This window comes from Arachis stenosperma, chromosome 2 (assembly GCF_014773155.1).
Source record: "Arachis stenosperma cultivar V10309 chromosome 2, arast.V10309.gnm1.PFL2, whole genome shotgun sequence".
NCBI classification, from domain to species: Eukaryota; Viridiplantae; Streptophyta; class Magnoliopsida; order Fabales; family Fabaceae; genus Arachis; species Arachis stenosperma.
The window spans coordinates 66004653-66022246 of NC_080378.1; the positions used below are offsets into that span (position 1 = coordinate 66004653).

The 17594-nt window shown below is 37.3% G+C and overlaps 1 pseudogene; it reads right to left on the minus strand.

Annotated features, from left to right (window-relative positions):
* Positions 1–9672: 9672 nt before the first annotated feature.
* Positions 9673–14442, minus strand: LOC130962953 (uncharacterized; annotated as a pseudogene).
* Between the last annotated feature and the right edge of the window lie 3152 nt (positions 14443–17594).

Genomic DNA, 17594 nt, shown 5'->3' on the forward strand with positions numbered 1-17594 from the left:
TCTTGGAGTGGGTTGTTTTCCTTTAGGAGCCATGATCTTAGTGATTATGTTTTTGTGATCACGGATAAACACACCAAACTTAGAGGTTTGCTTGTCCTCAAGCAAAAGAAAAAAAGGAGAGGGATAGGAGGAGAGCAAGTGTGGAATGGTGGATGATGGGAGGGGCGCCGAATGTGGATATAAAGGGGGGAGGGTGGGTTTCGAAAATAAGAAAAAAAAATAAGATAGAAGATATGATTTATAAAAGATAAATATGATAAGAAAAAGATATAATTTAAAAATAAAAAGATGTTAATTATATTTGGAAAAGATAAATTTGAATTTTTATTTTGAAAGAAGATTTTAAAAGATAATTGAGTTTTAAAAAAAAGAGTTGGATTGGATTGGAAAAAAGATTTGTCTTTATGGATTAAGATACATTTGATATATTTGAAAAAGCGATTTTAGAAATTAGGGTTTTTAGAAATTAGGATTAAAATTTTTGGAATTGAAGGATGATATTTTGAAACACGTTTATGCAAGAAATCATGAATTGAAACATAAAAATTAGAAAATTTGTGAAGAAAAACGAATTTTACCTCTTCCCCACCATTCTGGCGTTAAACGCCCAAATACTGCAAGTTTTGTGCGTTTAACGCCCAATTGCTGCTTCTTCTGGGCGTTCAACGCCCAGCTGTTGCTTCTTTCTGGCGTTGAATGCCAGGAAGTCCTTTGTCACTGGGCGCTTTTCTGAACGCCCAGGATGCTGTAATTCTGGCGTTAAACACCCTGAAGGAGCTTCTTTTTGGCGTTCAACGCCCAGATGGCTATCCTTACTGGCGTTAAACGCCCAGTGGATGCTTCTTTTGGGCGTTCAATGCCCAAAATATTTCTTACTAGCGTTCAACTCTGTGAATTCAATCAGTTGCTATTTTACCTTGAAGATACTTGACATATACCTGTAAAAATCAATTAATTAACAAATAAACTTTATAAATGGCTGGGTTGCCTCCCAACAAGTGCTTCTTTATTGTCTTTAGCTGGACTATTACTGAGCTTTAATCAAGCCTCAGTTTTGAGCATTCTTGCTCAAAATTGTCTTCAAGATAATGTTTGGCTCTCTGTCCATTAACAATGAACTTTTTATTAGAATCATTGTCCTGAAGCTCTACGTATCCATATGGTGACACGCTTGTAATCACATATGGTCCTCTGCACCGGGATTTTAATTTTCCGGGGAATAATCTGAGCCTAGAATTAAATAGCAGAACTTTTCGCCCTGGCTCAAAGACTCTGGATGACAATTTCTTATCATGCCATCTTTTTGCTTTCTCTTTGTAAATTTTTGCATTCTCGAAAGCATTGAGTCTAAATTCCTCTAGCTCATTTAACTGGAGCAATCGTTTTTCTCCAGCTAACTTGGCATCAAGGTTCAGGAATCTGGTTGCCCAGTAGGCCTTATGTTCCAGTTCCACTGGCAAGTGACATGCCTTTCCATACACAAGCTGGTATGGAGAGGTCCCTATAGGGGTCTTGAATGCTGTTCTGTATGCCCACAGAGCATCATCCAAGCTTCTTGCCCAATCCCTTCTACGGTTAATTATAGTTCATTTCAGGATTCTTTTGAGTTCTCTATTTGAAACTTCAGCTTGCCCATTTGTCTGTGGGTGATATGCAGTGGCCACTCTGTGGCTAACTCCATAACAAACCAAAGCAGAGTAAAGCTGTTTATTGCAGAAATGAGTACCCCCATCACTGATTAGTACTCTAGGGGTGCCAAATCTGCTGAAGATATGTTTCTTGAGGAATTTTAACACTATCTTAGTGTCATTAGTGGGTGTAGCAATAGCTTTCACCCATTTGGATACATAATCCACTGCCACCAGAATATAAGTGTTTGAGTATGATGGTGGGAAAGGCCCCATGAAGTCAATACCCCATACATCAAACAACTCAATCTCCAAGATCCCTTGTTGAGGCATGGCATAACTGTGAGGCAGATTACTAGATCTTTGGTGATTGTCACAATTAAGTACAAACACTCAGGAATCTTTATAGAGAGTAGGCTAGTAGAAGCCACATTGGAGGACTTTTGTGGCTATTCGCTCACTTCCAAAATGTCCTCCATATTGTGATCCATGGCAATTCCATAGGATCTTCTGCGCTTCTTCTTTAGGCACACATCTACGGATTACTCTGTCTGCACATCTCTTGAAGAGATATGGTTCATCCCAAAGATAGTACTTTGCATCTGTGATCAATTTCTTTGATTGCTGCCTACTGTACTCTTTGGGTATGAACCTCACTGCCTTGTAGTTTGTAATGTCTACAAACCATGGCACTTTCTGGATGGCAAAGAGTTGCTCATCCGGAAAGGTTTCAGAGATCTCAGTAAGAGGGAGGGACGCCCCTTCTACTAGTTCTATTCGGGACAGGTGATCTGCTACTTGGTTCTCTGTCCCTTTTCTGTCTCTTATTTCTATATCAAACTCTTGCAGAAGTAGCACCCATCTGATAAGTCTGGGTTTTGAATCCTGCTTTGTGAGTAGATATTTAAGAGCAGCATGATCAGTGTACACAATCACTTTGGATCCTACTAAATAGGATCTAAACTTGTCAATGGCGTAAACCACTGCAAGCAACTCTTTTTCTGTGGTTGTGTAATTCTTCTGTGCGTCATTTAAAACATGACTGGCATAGTAAATGACGTGCAGAAGCTTGTCATGCCTTTGTCCTAACACTGCACCAATGGCATGGTCACTGGCATCACACATTAATTCAAATGATAATGTCCAGTCTGGTGCAGAGATGATTGGTGTTATGACCAGCTTAGCTTTCAGAGTCTCAAACGCCTGCAGACACTCCTTATCAAAGATAAATTGCGTGTCAGCAGCTAGCAGATTACTTAGAGGTTTGGCGATTTTTGAAAAATCCTTTATAAACCTCCTATAGAATCCTGCATGTCCCAGAAAGCTTCTGAATGCCTTAACATTGGCTGGTGGTGGTAATTTTTCAATTACCTTTACCTTAGCTTGATCCACCTCTATTCCCCTGTTCGAGATTTTGTGCCCAAGGACAATTCCTTCAGTCACCATAAAGTGACATTTTTCCCAGTTTAAAACCAGGTTAGTCTCTTGGCACCTTTTTAGAACAAGTGCTAGATGGTCAAGACAGGAGCTGAATGAGTCTCCAAATACTGAAAAGTCATCCATGAAGACTTCCAAAAATTTTTCCACCATATCAGAGAAAATTGAGAGCATGCACCTATGAAAGGTTGCAGGTGCATTGCACAAGCCAAATGGCATCCTTCTGTATGCAAATACTCCAGATGGACATGTGAATGTTGTTTTCTCTTGATCTTGGGGATCTACTGCAATTTGATTATAACCTGAATATCCATCCAGGAAGCAGTAGTATTCATGACCTGCTAGTCTTTTCAGCATTTGGTCTATGAATGGTAAAGGAAAATGATTCTTTCTGGTGGCTGTATTGAGCCTTCTGTAATCAATACACATACGCCACCATGTAACTGTTCATGTGGGAACCAGTTCATTTTTTTCATTATGGACCACTGTCATGCCACCTTTCTTAGGGACGACTTGGACAGGGCTTACCCAGGGGCTATCAAAAATAGGATAAATAATCCCAGCCTCTAGTAACTTAGTGACCTCTTTCTGCACCACTTCCTTCATGGCTGGATTCAGCCGCCTTTGTGGTTGAACCACTGGTTTGGCGTCACCCTCCAATAAGATCTTGTGCATGCATCTGGCTGGGCTAATGCCCTTAAGATCACTGATGGACCACCCAAGAGCTGTCTTGTGTGTCTTTAGCACTTGAATTAGTACTTCCTCTTCCTGTGGCTCTAAGGTAGAGCTTATGATTACAGGAAAGGTATCACCTTCTCCCAGAAATGCATATTTCAGGGATGGTGGTAATGGTTTGAGCTCGGGTTTAGGAGGTTTCTCCTCTTCTCCCTGAGGGATTTTCAGAGGTTCTATTATTTTCTCTGATTCCTCCAGATCAGGCTTAACATCCTTAAAGATTTCTTCTAGCTCTGATTCGAGACTCTCAGCCATATTGACTTCTTTTACCAGAGTGTCAATAAGATCAACGCTCATGCAGTCATTTTGGGTGTCTGGATACTGCATAGCTTTGACAACATTCAACTTGAACTCCTCCTCATTGACTCTCAGGGTTACTTCCCCTTTTTGGACATCAATAAGGGTTCGGCCAGTTGCTAGGAAAGGTCTTCCTAGAATGAGAGTTGCACTCTTGTGCTCCTCCATTTCCAGCACCACAAAGTCAGTAGGAAAGGCAAATGGCCCAACCTTGACAATCATGTCTTCAATTACGCCTGATGGGTATTTAATGGAGCCATCAGCAAGTTGGAGACATATCCGGGTTGGTTTGACTTCTTCAGTCAAACCAAGCTTTGTGATAATAGATGCAGGTATTAGGTTGATACTTGCCCCAAGATCACATAGAGCTTGCTTGGTGCAAGTACCCTCTAATGTGCATGGTATCATAAAGCTTCCGGGATCCTTAAGCTTCTCAAGTAAGCTCTTCAAGATAACTGCACTACATTCTTTAGTGAGGAAAACTTTTTCGGTTTCCCTCCAATCCTTCTTATGACTTAAGATCTCTTTCATGAACTTAGCATAAGAGGGTATTTGCTCAAATGCCTCTGCAAACGGAATCTTTGTTTCAAGAGTCCTGAGATAGTCTGCAAAGCGGGCAAATTGCTTATCCTGTTCTGCTTGGCGGAGTTTTTGAGAATAAGGCATTTTGTCTTTGTATTCCTCAACCTTAGTTGCTGCAGGTTTATTGCCTATAGATGTGGGTTGAGAAGCCTTTTTAGATGGGTTATTATCAGCACTTGTATGTGTCTGATTCCCCACTGGCATTTGAATGCCAGGGGTGGAAGCTGGAGTGGCGTTAGACGCCAACTCCTTACCTGTTTCTGGCATCTGAACGCCAGAACTATGCTTCCTTTGGGCGTTCAATGCCAATTCCTTGCTTGTTTCTGGCGTTGAACGCCAGGACTGAACATGGTTTGGGCATTCAGCGCCAGCTTCCCACCCATTTTCTGGCGTTTGAACGCCAGAATTATTCCTCTCTGGGCTCTTACTGTCCTCAGAGGGATTTTGGGTAGTTTTCTCATTTCTTGGCTTCCTGCTATCTTGAAGTGATGTTTTTAATGTTTTCCCACTTCTTAATTGAACTGCTTGGCACTCTTCTGTTATTTGTTTTGATAGCTACTTTTCTGTTTGCTTCAACTGTACTTCCATATTCATATTAGCCATTCTTGTTTCTTGTAATATCTCCTTGAATTCGGCTAACTATTTTGTTAGAAAGTCTAATTGCTGATTGAATTCCATAGCTTGTTCTACAGGACTGAGTTCAGCAGTCACTGTTTTAGCTTCTTCTTTCATGGAAGATTCACTACTTAGGTACAGATGCTGATTTCTGGCAACTGTATCAATAAGCTCTTGAGCTTCTTCAATTTTTTTTCTCATATGTATAGATTCACCAGCTGAGTGGTCTAGAGAAATCTGAGCTCTCTTTGTAAGCCCATAATAGAAGATGTCTAACTGCACCCACTCTGAAAATATTTCAGAGGGACATTTTCTTAACATCTCTCTGTATCTCTCCCAAGCATCATAAAGAGATTCATTATCTCCTTGTTTGAAGCCTTGGATGCTCAACCTTAGCTGTGTCATCCGTTTTGGAGGAAAATAGTGATTCAGGAATTTTTATGACAGCTGTTTCCACGTCTTTATGCTATTCTTAGGTTGGTTATTTAACCACCTCTTAGCTTGGTCCTTTACAGCAAATGGAAACAGTAATAGTCTGTAGACATCCTGATCTACTTCCTTATCATGTACTGTGTCAGCAATTTGTAAAAATTATGCCAGAAACTCTGTAGGTTCTTCCTGTGGAAGACCGGAATACTGGCAACTTTGCTGTACCATGATGATGAGCTGAGGATTCAACTCAAAACTATTGACTCCGATGGAGGGTATACAGATACTACTCCCATATGAAGCAGTAGTGGGGTTAGCATATGACCCCAGAGTCCTTCTGGACTGTTCATTTCCACTTAGTTCCATGATGGAGCAAGGGAGATGATATGGATGTTGATATTGTTTATTTATTATTATTTATTTATTTATTTATTTATTTATTTATTATTATTATTATTATTATTATTATTATTATTATTATTATTATTATTATTTCGAAATTAAAAAGAGAATAAAATAGAATAATAATTAAAAAAATAGGAGTAAGTTCGAAAATTAGAAAAACAAATAACAAAAAATTGGGAGCTAAAATACTTAATTAATTAAATAATATTGAAAAAAATATGTCTTAAAATTGAAGATACTTATGAAAAAAATAATTAATAGAAAAATATTTGAAAAAGATATGATTTTTTTGTTTACTTGACAACTAAGATATGATAAGATAAAATTTTGAAATTGAAATTTGAAAAATAAAAAAAATTTCAAAAATATGCTTAAAAATAGTTAGAAAAGATGTTTTTTTGAATTTTAAATTTTATGATGAAAGAGAAAAACACACAAAAGACACAAGACTTAAAATTTTTAGATCTAATGCTCCTTGTTTTCGAAAATTTTTGGAGGGAAAACACCAAGGAACACCAAACTTAAAAATTTTTAAGATCAAAACACAAGGAAGACTCAAGAACACCTTGAAGATTCACAAGAACACAAAAATAAAAGAAAGAACACCAAACTTAAAATTTTTAGAAAACTTCAATAAAATTTTCGAAAATTATAAAAAGATTGACAAGAAAACACCAAACTTAGAACAAAACACTAAACTCACGAAAAATTAAAAATTTGATAAAGAAAAATAATATTTTGAAAAAAATTTTGAAAAGGGAATAAAGGACACAGAATTTAATGACTCTATAGCAACAAAATTAAATTATTTCTAATCTAAGCAATAAAATAAACCTTTAGTTGTTCAAAATCGAACAATCCTCGGCAACGGCGCCAAAAACTTGGTGCACGAAATTTTAATCCCAATATCAAAATCAAGATTTCCTATGATCTCGTACCACTAACCAGCAAGTGCACTGGATCATCCAAGTAATACCTTACGTGAGTAAGGGTCGCGGAGATTGTTGGTTTGAAGCAGGCTATGTTTATTTTATTATTCTTAGTCAGGATATCAATTATAATTATCAGTTTGAATTATTAGAAAGATAAAAGAGCGTGAAATAAATAATTGTTACTTTAATAATGGAGAATATGTTGGGATTTTGGAGATGCTTTGTCCTCTAAATTCCTGCAATGTAATATTCAACTCAATAGCTTAATGCAAGGTTCCTTCCATGGCAAGCTCTATGTAGGGTGTCACCGTTGTCAATCGCTACTTCCCATCCTCTCAGTGAAAATGGTCCAAATGCTCTGTCACAGCACGGCTAATCATCTGTCGGTTCTCAATCAGGTTGGAATAGAATCCAATGATTCTTTTGCGTCTGTCACTAACGCCCAGCCTTCAGGATTTTGAAGCTCGTCACAGTCATTCAATCCCGGAATCCTACTCGGAATACCACAGACAAGGTTAGACTTTCCGGATTCTCATGAATGCCACCATCAATCCGGCTTATACCACGAAGATTCTGATTAAGGAATCCAAGAGATATTCATTCAATCTGATGTAGAACGAAGGAGGTTCTCAGACACACGTTCATGGGTTGAGGAAAGTGATGAGTGTCACGGATAATCACCTTCTCCATAATTAAGCGCGAATGAACATCTTAGATAGGAACATGCATATTTGAATGGAAAAATATAAGTGATTGCATTAATTCATCGAGACGCTGCAGAGCTCCTCACCCCCAACAATGGAGTTTAGAGACTCATGCCGTCAAAAAGTATATGATTCAGATCTAAAAATGTCATGAGGTACAAAATAAGCCTCTAAAAGTTGTTTAAATACTAAACTAGTAACCTAGGTTTACAGAAAATGAGTAGACTAAGATAATTGGTGCAGAAATCTACTTCTGGGGCCCACTTGGTGTGTGCTGGGACTGAGACTTAAGCCTCTCACGTGCTGGGGCTGTTTCTGGAGTTGAACGCCAGGTTGTAATGTGTTTTGGGCGTTGAACTCCAACTTGTAACCTGTTTCTGGCGCTGGACGCCAGACTGCAACATGGAACTGGTGTTGAACGCCAGTTTATGTCATCTATCTTCGCGAAAAGTATGGACTATTATATATTGCTGGAAAGCCCTGGATATCTACTTTCCAACCCAATTGAGAGAGCATCAATTGGACTCCTGTAGCTCCAAAAAATCCATTCCGAGTGCAGGAAGGTCAGGATCCAACAGCATCAGCAGTCCTTTTTCAGCCTAACTTAGATTTTTGCTTAGCTCCCTCAATTTCAGCCAGAAAATACCTGAAATCACAGAAAAACACACAAACTCATAGTAAAGTCCAGAAGTATGATTTTTGCCTAAAAACTAATAATATTTTACTAAAAACTAATTAAAACATACTAAAATCTACATGAAGTTACCTCCAAAAAGCATATAAAATATCCGCTTATCAAACAACATGCCGCTAAATATAGAGAGCTTGAAGACCGCTACCAAAGGGAGAAAAGAGAGTGGAAACAGATGGTTGAATCCTTGTGTGAGGATCTCAACACTAGTAACTCACAGATGGATCAGTTTAGTCATCAATTGAGCAGCTTGACTGAGTATGTGAGGGCCATAGGTCCTAGCAGTTCTGGATCACGTGTTCCCCCACCTCCTCCTTTTACTTTCCCAAGCTCTCAAAAAAGCACAGTCCCAACCCCAGTCCCAACCCCAGCCCCAGGTAGAAAACTCCCACCTATTTTGCAGCGACCAGGACAACCACAGAGTTCTCAAAGGGAGAATGATTCTGACAATTTTGATGATCAGATGATTATTTAGACGAGTACGAGTAGGTTATTTAATTACTCTACTTTGAATATTTTGTATTATTAGTAGATTGCAATTTAAACGAATATAAGTCTAAGTTTAGTTATTTATCTTGTCTTGAGTCTTTATGTTAGAGGGTTATTTATTATTTTGATAAGTTTGTAAAATCATTACCTAATATTTAGTATAAATTTTATTTTTAAGTTTGTTTTGTTATCTAATATTCTGTTTAAATTTTATTTTTATATTTAAAAGTTTATTTGTATTAACGGTTTACTATTTTTCAAATAGAAAAAAATTAAAACATATAACTATTAAAATCGACGGCAAAGTTGTCGCTTTTAAAAGTTAAAATAGACAAATCTAAATAATTAAATCGACGGCAACGGTGTCGATTTTATTCAAGCACATATCAACGGCGCTGACGTCGATTTTATTAAACAAGTTATAGACAAAAATGTTGTTGTTTTTATTGAGTTAAATATCGACACAAAAGCTATCGATTTTATTGAATCAATTATCGACAAAGAGGACGTCGATTTTAAATAATAATATCGACGGCAATGTTGTCGATTTTATTAAGAATGTAAAATTCTCACACCTATATTACAGACGAAACGGACGTCGATTTTATTAAATTATTATCGACGGCCATGAAAGCCGTCGATTTTATTATCATTTTGAAAAATCGACAAGCTTTATAGCGACCAACTGCGCCGTCTATTTTGCCGTCGAATTTTAATATTATCGACGGCTAAGCCATCTTCTTAGGTCTTCCTCTGCCTTTCGCCCCTTGTCCATCTTCCATCTCATCTACCCTCCTGACTGGATGTTCTATCACTCTTCTTCTCACATGTCCAAACCACCTGAGACGCGATTCGACCATCTTTTCCACAATGGGTGCTACTCCAACTCTCTCCCTTATATCTTCGTTCCTTATTTTATCTAATCGCGTATGACCACTCATCCATCTCAACATCTTTATCTCTGCCACATTGATGAGCGGATAATTTATACGCTTTTTGGCATTGTTTTTAGGTAGTTTTTAGTAAGTTCAAGCTACTTTTAGGGATGTTTTCATTAGTTTTTATGTTAAATTCACATTTCTGGACTTTACTATGAGTTTGTGTGTTTTTCTGTGATTTCAGGTAATTTCTGGCTAAAATTGAGGGACTTGAGCAAAACTCTGAAAAAGGCTGACAAAAAGGACTGCTGATGTTGTTGGAATCTGACCTCCCTGCACTCGAAATGGATTTTCTGGAGCTACAGAACTCCAAATGGCGCGCTCTCAACGGCGTTGGAAAGTAGACATCCAGAGCTTTCCAGAAATATATAATAGTCCATACTTTATTCGAAAATTGACGACGTAACTTGGCGTTGAACGCCAAGTACATGCTGCTGTCTGGAGTTAAACGCCAGAAAAACGTCATGATCCGGAGTTGAACGCCCAAAACACGTCATAACTCGGAGTTCAACTCCAAGAGGAGCCTCAGCTCGTGGATTGATCAAACTCAGCCCAAGCATACACCAAGTGGGCCTCGGAAGTGGATTTATGCATCAATTACTTACTCATGTAAACCCTAGGAGTTAGTTTATTATAAATAGAATGATTTATTAATGTATAAGACATCTTTGGTCTCAGTTTTGTTTTATTCTTCATCCTAAGAGGCTATTGATCACGTTTTAGGGGGCTGGCCATTCGGCCATGCCTGAACCTTTTACTTATGTATTTTCAACGGTGGAGTTTCTGCACACCATAGATTAAGGGTGTGGAGCTCTGCTGTACCTCAAGTATTAATGCAATTCTACTTTATTCCATTCAATTCTATCTGATTCTTATTCCAAGATATTCATTCGTACCCAAGAACATGATGAATGTGATGATTATGTGACGCTCATTATCATTCTCACTTATGAACGCGCGTGATTGACAACCACTTCCGTTCTACATGCAACAGAGCTTGAATGTGTATCTCTTAGATTCCCCAACAGAATCTTCGTAGTATAAGCTAGATAGATGGCGGCATTTATGAGGATCCGGAAAGTCTAACCTTGTCTGTGGTATTCCGAGTAGGATCCTGGGAATCCGGAAAGTCTAACCTTGTCTGTGGTATTCCGAGTAGGATTCCGGTAATGAATGACCGTGACGTGCTTCAGACTCGCAAGTGCTGGGCGTTAGTGACAGACGCAAAAGAATCAAGGGATTCTATTCCAGTAGGCGCGGGAACCAACCAGTGATTAGCCGTGCTGTCACAGAGCGCGTGAGCGTAGTTTTCACTGCGAGGATGGGATGTAGCCTTCGGCCAGGTGATGCCTCCAGACGATTAGCCATGCGAGTGACAGCCGCAGAGGACCATTTTCCCGAGAGGATTGAAAGTAGCCATCGTCGAACGGTGAACCCCTATACACAGCTTGCCATGGAAAGGAGTAAGAAGGATTGAGTTGAAGCAGGAGGATAGCAGGCGTCCTTGAGCATACAGTATCTCCATTCGCTTATCTGAAATTCCCACCAATGAATCTGCATAAGTATTCTATCCCTTTTATTTCTTCTATTTTCTTATTTCTATTTTCGAAACCATAAACAATTTTAATCTGCCTAACTGAGATTTACAAGGTGACCATAGCTTGCTTCATACCAACAATCTCTGTGGGATCGACCCTTACTCGCGTAAGGTTTATTACTTGGACGACCCAGTACACTTGCTGGTTAGTTAAACGGAGTTGTGTTCACTCGTGCCAATTTCAAATTCCATAATTTTACAATGAGTGCAACTTAAAGAATAAGGATCACAATTTCGTCCACCACACACTCAACTTATGTTCGTGCTCCCCTTTAGCCGCCCAACACTCCGTACCATAAAGCATAGCCGGTCTTATAGCGGTGTGATAGAATTTACCTTTAAGTTTTAAAGGCACTTTTTTGTCGCATATAAAACCAGATGCACTCCACCATTTTAACCAACCTGCTTGGATCCTATGATTTACATCCTGTTCAATCTCTTCGTTATCCTGTATGATGCACCCAATATACTTAAAACTTTTAACTTTTCATAGGATATTTTCTCCAATCTTCACCTCTATATTAGGGTTTTCCCTTCTCAAACTGAACTTACATTCCATATATTCCGTCTTGCTATGGCTTATGCGCAGACCATACACTTCTAGAGCTTCTATTTGTAACTCCAACTTCTTATTTAGGTCTTCCCTTGACTCTCCCATAAGGACGATATCATCGGCAAAAAGCATGCACCATGGCACAAGCTCTTGGATGTGCTCTGTGAGTACTTCCAAGAGTAATGTGAAAAGGTATGGACATAAGGATGATCCCTAGTGTAATCCTATACCAATAGAAAATTCATCTGTCACACCACCTTGAGTCTTCACACTAGTGTGGCCCATCATACATGTCTTTAATTGCACAAATATATGCGATCCTTACTCTCCTCTTTTCTAAAACCTTCCATAAGATCTCCCTTGGTACTCTATCATATGCTTTTTGCAAATCAATAAACACCATATGTAGATCCCCTTTTATTACTATGATACCTCTCCATCATCCTTCTTAATAGGTATATCACTTTAGTGGTAGATCTGCCTGGCATAAATCCAAATTAGTTCTCTATTACTTGTGTCTCTTTTCTCAACCTCCGTTCTATTACCCTTTCCCATAACTTCATGGTATGACTCATAAGTTTGATCCCTCTATAGTTTCTACAACTTTGTATATCCCCCTTATTCTTGTAGATAGGTACCAAGGTGCTCTTTCTCCCCTCATCAGGCATCTTCTTTGACCTTAAAATATCATTAAAAAGCTTGATTAACCAGTTGATGCCTTTTTCTCCAAAACCCTTCCAAACCTCAATCGGTATATTATCAAGTCCTACTGCTCTGCCATTTTTCATCTGCTTTAGAGCCTCTTTTACCTCGAAGTCTCGGATCCTTCGATAGTAGTCAAAGTTTTGATCTTCTTCCCTTGTGCATAACCGACCAAGGCTCGGAAGAGTCTTCTGTCCCTCATTAAATAACTCGTAGAAGTAGCTCTTCCACCTTTCATTAATCTTCTCCTCTTAAGCTAACACCTCTTCATCCTTATCCTTGATGCATTTAACCTGATCCAAATCTCTCGTTCTTCTTTCACGGCTCTTTACAATTCTATATATACCTTTTTCTCCTTCTTTCGTGCCCAAAGACTGGTAGAAACCTTCATATGCTCTTGTTCTTGCTTCACTTGCAGCCACTTTTGTCTCTTTCTTATCCGCCTTATATTTTTCCCAATTATCTGCGTTGTGGCATAAAGACCACTCTTTAAAGTACTCCCTTTTTATCTTTATCTTATCTTGTACACTCGCATTCCACCACCAGGACTCCTTGTCTCTTGGTCCTGTTCCTTTAGATTCACCAAAGCTTTCTTTTGCTGTTCTAATAACTTCTGCCATCTCCCTCCACATCTCTTCCGCGCATCCATTCCCATTCCACTTTGCCTCTTTTCCTACCCGTCTTAGGAAGCTTCTTTGTTCTTCACCTTTCATCTGCCACCACCTCGTCCTTGGGTTCTTCGTATGAGGTTTTTTCCTCAACTTTTTCTCAACGCAAAAATCCATGACGAGCACCCTATGTTGTGTTATCAAACTCTCTCCCATGATAATTTTACAATTAATGCAAAATTTTTGGTCGACTCTCCTCAACAAGAAGAAGCCAATTTGAGAGCTTGTCATGCCACTCTTATAGGTTATAAGATGTTCGTCTCTCTTTTTAAAACATGTATTTGCGATGAGAAGATCAAAGGTTGAGGAAAAGTTCAAAATAGTTTTACCCTCGGTATTGATCACCCCGAAACCATGGCTTCTGTGAATACTCCCATATCCAGTCACTGCTCTCCCAACATGGCCATTTAAATCTCCTCCTAAAAAAATCTTATCTCCCAAAGGTATGTCTTGAACCAAACTCTCTAGATCCTCCCAAAATCTTATCTTGTGTTGTTTGTCCGAACCCACTTGCGGTGTCATAGGCACTAATCACATGGAAAGCACTCCCTCCACCACAAGTTTGATAGAGATTATCCGATCTCCCACCCACTTGACATCCACTACGTCCTTCTTCCACGGCTTATCCACAATTATTCCAACTCCATTCCTATTCTTCACCTTTCCTGTATACCAAAGTTTGAAACCAGAAGTATCTAACTCCCTAGCCTTCGCACTAACTCATTTTGTTTCTTGTAGACACATAATGTTAATCTTTCTCCTTGTCATGGTGTCCATCACCTCCATGAATTTTCCTGTTAGAGTGCCTATGTTCCATGTCCCAAATCTTAACCTTCTGTCGCTCCGACCTTTACCTTTTACTTTGTGAACTAGCTTATTTATCCTCGTCCGTTCATGAAAACACGAGAACCCTTTAACACTACATTCGGGCACCGATGCAGCGGCTCTTGCTCATTTGACATCGTACTCAAGCCATACAACGTGTTGCTTCCGGGTAACGACCTAGTTTTAGGGCAATAATGTCTTTGATTCATGTCATGGTGTTCGACTATATTTTTATGTTGATTGTCGAAGACCTAACACAACCCTCCTCCTTTATTCGGGCTTGTGACCGGCTATGTCCCGCTAGTGTAACATAGGCGGAGTTAGAAATGAAGCTTTTGGGAGTGGATCCTCTCCAGTGAGAAAAAAAACTGGATGGTATCCAGTGTTCAATCTAACCATTCATTGTGCTCTCTCTCTTATTTATTTCTGGTCCCACTCATAAAATCAAAGGTGATAGATCACACTGGATTCTATCAATTATTAAAAAAACTGGAGAGGATCTTTTTCCGAAGCTTTTCTACCAAAAAAAACACAAAGATAGTAAAAATGTGGCCTAAAGAATTACAAGTGTGTTTATCATGGTATTATTTGAATGATTGGATATACTTACTAATATTCGTGAGTTTTAATTTTCGCTCGTCAAATTTTTTGTGCTGTTGCTGGGAATTAATTGAAATTGACAACATAACGCCTGACTAAATCCTAACATAGATCTTGTCTACTTTCTTTTCTTTTATTTTTAATTCTTTCTTTTCTTTTCTTTTCTTTTCTTCGACATTCTTTCTATTTTCTTTTTTCTCTCTTATTTTTCTTCTCTTATTCACGTTTTTCTTTTCTTTTTTATGTTCATTTTTTTATTTTATTTTTTATTTTGTTTAAACCCTCTTTTCTTCTTTAATGTTCTTTATTCCACATGGCATGTTTGATCTTTTTTGTTTGTGTGTACAAAAAATGATGGAGTTAGATATTGTGAAAAAAATTTTAGCAAACAATGAATGTATGATGCAACAACTTTTCTTCCTCACGAAACAAGTGGAACAAACGTAGTATAAACACTTGGGATACTCCTCCAATTACTCATCCTTCCCTGAATCGAGAGATTATCCAATTTCTGATTGGGAGAATCAAAGATAAGAATATTTAACATGTCAAACAAGCAAATAAATTTTAATGTTGAATATCAAATCCTTCAAGAACCTTCATCTCTTGAACTTGCTGTGGAAAGACTGCTCAATAAATCCAAATTTCATGCAAGAAACAAGAACACACCTCAAAAATAAAAAAAAATCTCCATTAGAAACTTGGAGATGCAAATAGAGCATGTTGCCAAGCTCCTAATGAAAACACAAAATCCTTCAAGAATTTGAGGCATTTCATGTATAGGGCTGAAATCTCAGCATATTTGAAGAAACCAGGGAGTGATTTGGTTAAACCATTAAGCCAAGAACTGCTCAATAAAATGGCTAACTAATTTGTCCCAACAAACCAAGGAAGAAAATACTTATTCAATAGAGGAGATATTCTCAAAAAATCTGAAAGAAATAAGTCCACCATGTGCGTGCACAAAATCTAACTAGAAGAAAATTCTAAACTCGAAGTGCAAACACAAAAAAGACTTAATCTAACAAAAGAAGTTGTTCACAAAGAGGTAATCGAATTGTGGGAAGAAATTTAATCACTGAGTATCTTTTTCTTTTCTTTAAAGTCTTTTCTTATAATTAATTGAAAAAAAAGTTCTTATCTTTTTTGTTCTAAATAAGTATTCTATATACGCATTCTTCTTCTTGTACTTTTTCACAATGTTTTTCAATTTTTTTTAAATTCTATTTTATGTTCATTAATTTCAACTTAGTAAAATATTTTTTTTAACAAAATAATCACATACATCCTCTTTAAAATGATTTTAAACTATTTTTTTAATTCTTATTTTCTGTTCTTAATTTTTAAACGTCAAAAAAAAGGGGAACATCCATTTTTTAATTAAAAAAATCAGTTTTTACTAAAGATTTCTACCCATGTTTTCTTTTTTTTTCTTTGTTTTGTATCAAAATTTGTTTTTTTATTTGTTCTTCCACTGATACTTGCATTCATCTTATCCCTTTTCTTTTCATGCATGTATACTTTTATCCATGATTTATACTCGTTATTCTGTCAATTTTTAAGTTTAATGTAAATATCTAAGTTTGGTATAAATCTTTAAGTTTAGTGTTAGTAACACCATATATCATAAAAGACCTGGCACAAGAAGTAGTGGTGATAACTAAATAGACTTGGATAATATTCGAATAAGGTGAATTCTTTATAATGCTGATTAGTTAATTCTTTCTCTTTTGTTTTTGTTATGCTTTTAGGTTTTCTTAGTTTGTTTCTTTCATTTTGTTTTCTTCTCTGTTTATTTTTTTCTTCACGTGCATTGCATATTCTATTTTTTATTTTCTTATTTTATCTTCCTCTTTTTTAAAAACTTAAAATTTGAATACTTGTTCCTCTAGTAACTAATTTTAATCGAGAATATCTTTATTAGAAGATTGAATAAATAATTTAAAAAAAAACAGTGGAGGTGTTTAAATATATATGGTTACATTTGAAGAAATTTGAAATATTTAAATCTTGTGAAAACGTAAGAAGAAATATTCAAAAATAGAAATTTAAAAAAAGTATTATAAGTATTTGACTATCCGTTCCTTGAAGCAGTTTGAAAAAAGAAGCATGGAAAGATCAAAGAAATAAAAAGTTCTAAGGCTCAGAGCACCAATGATTAGGGTCCAGTTATGTGCCTATGATATTTCTGTTTTAAGCATAGACTTAGGCTAGTAAATCTGAGTGGTGCTTTATCACCTAATAAGTTAGGCCAACTAGACCGAAATTATCAATTGAAAGCCTGCTTAAAGAGTTGTCTTAAAACAAAACATTAACAAGTCCAAAGAGGATCTGTGTATCGATGTCTGGGACAAAACCCTAGTTATGTGCTTGTGGTGTGATTGAGTCAAGGAGAGGCCTGGATAACTTAGATTCGAGGAGTGCTTTGTCACCCGGTAACTTAGGCCAACTGCCCCAGAATTATCGATTGAAAGTCTGTTACGAGCTGTCTTGTGACAAAGCACTAGGAGTCAAAAGTCCGTAAAAGATCTTTCTCATAATCCCAATAAGAAGTAAACTGCATAAAAGTCATATAAATTTTAAAGAATTCTCATAATATAATTCAAATTTTAGTTTTGAAAATTCCTAAAACCTAAGTATGCATGATTCATGAAGGATAAGAGAAGTCAAATGTAACCCCGAGGATTATCATAAATTCCACTTTTTGTTTTCAATCTTAAAAAAATTTTTAATTCTTTTTCATTAAATTAAACTCCATTTATCTTTT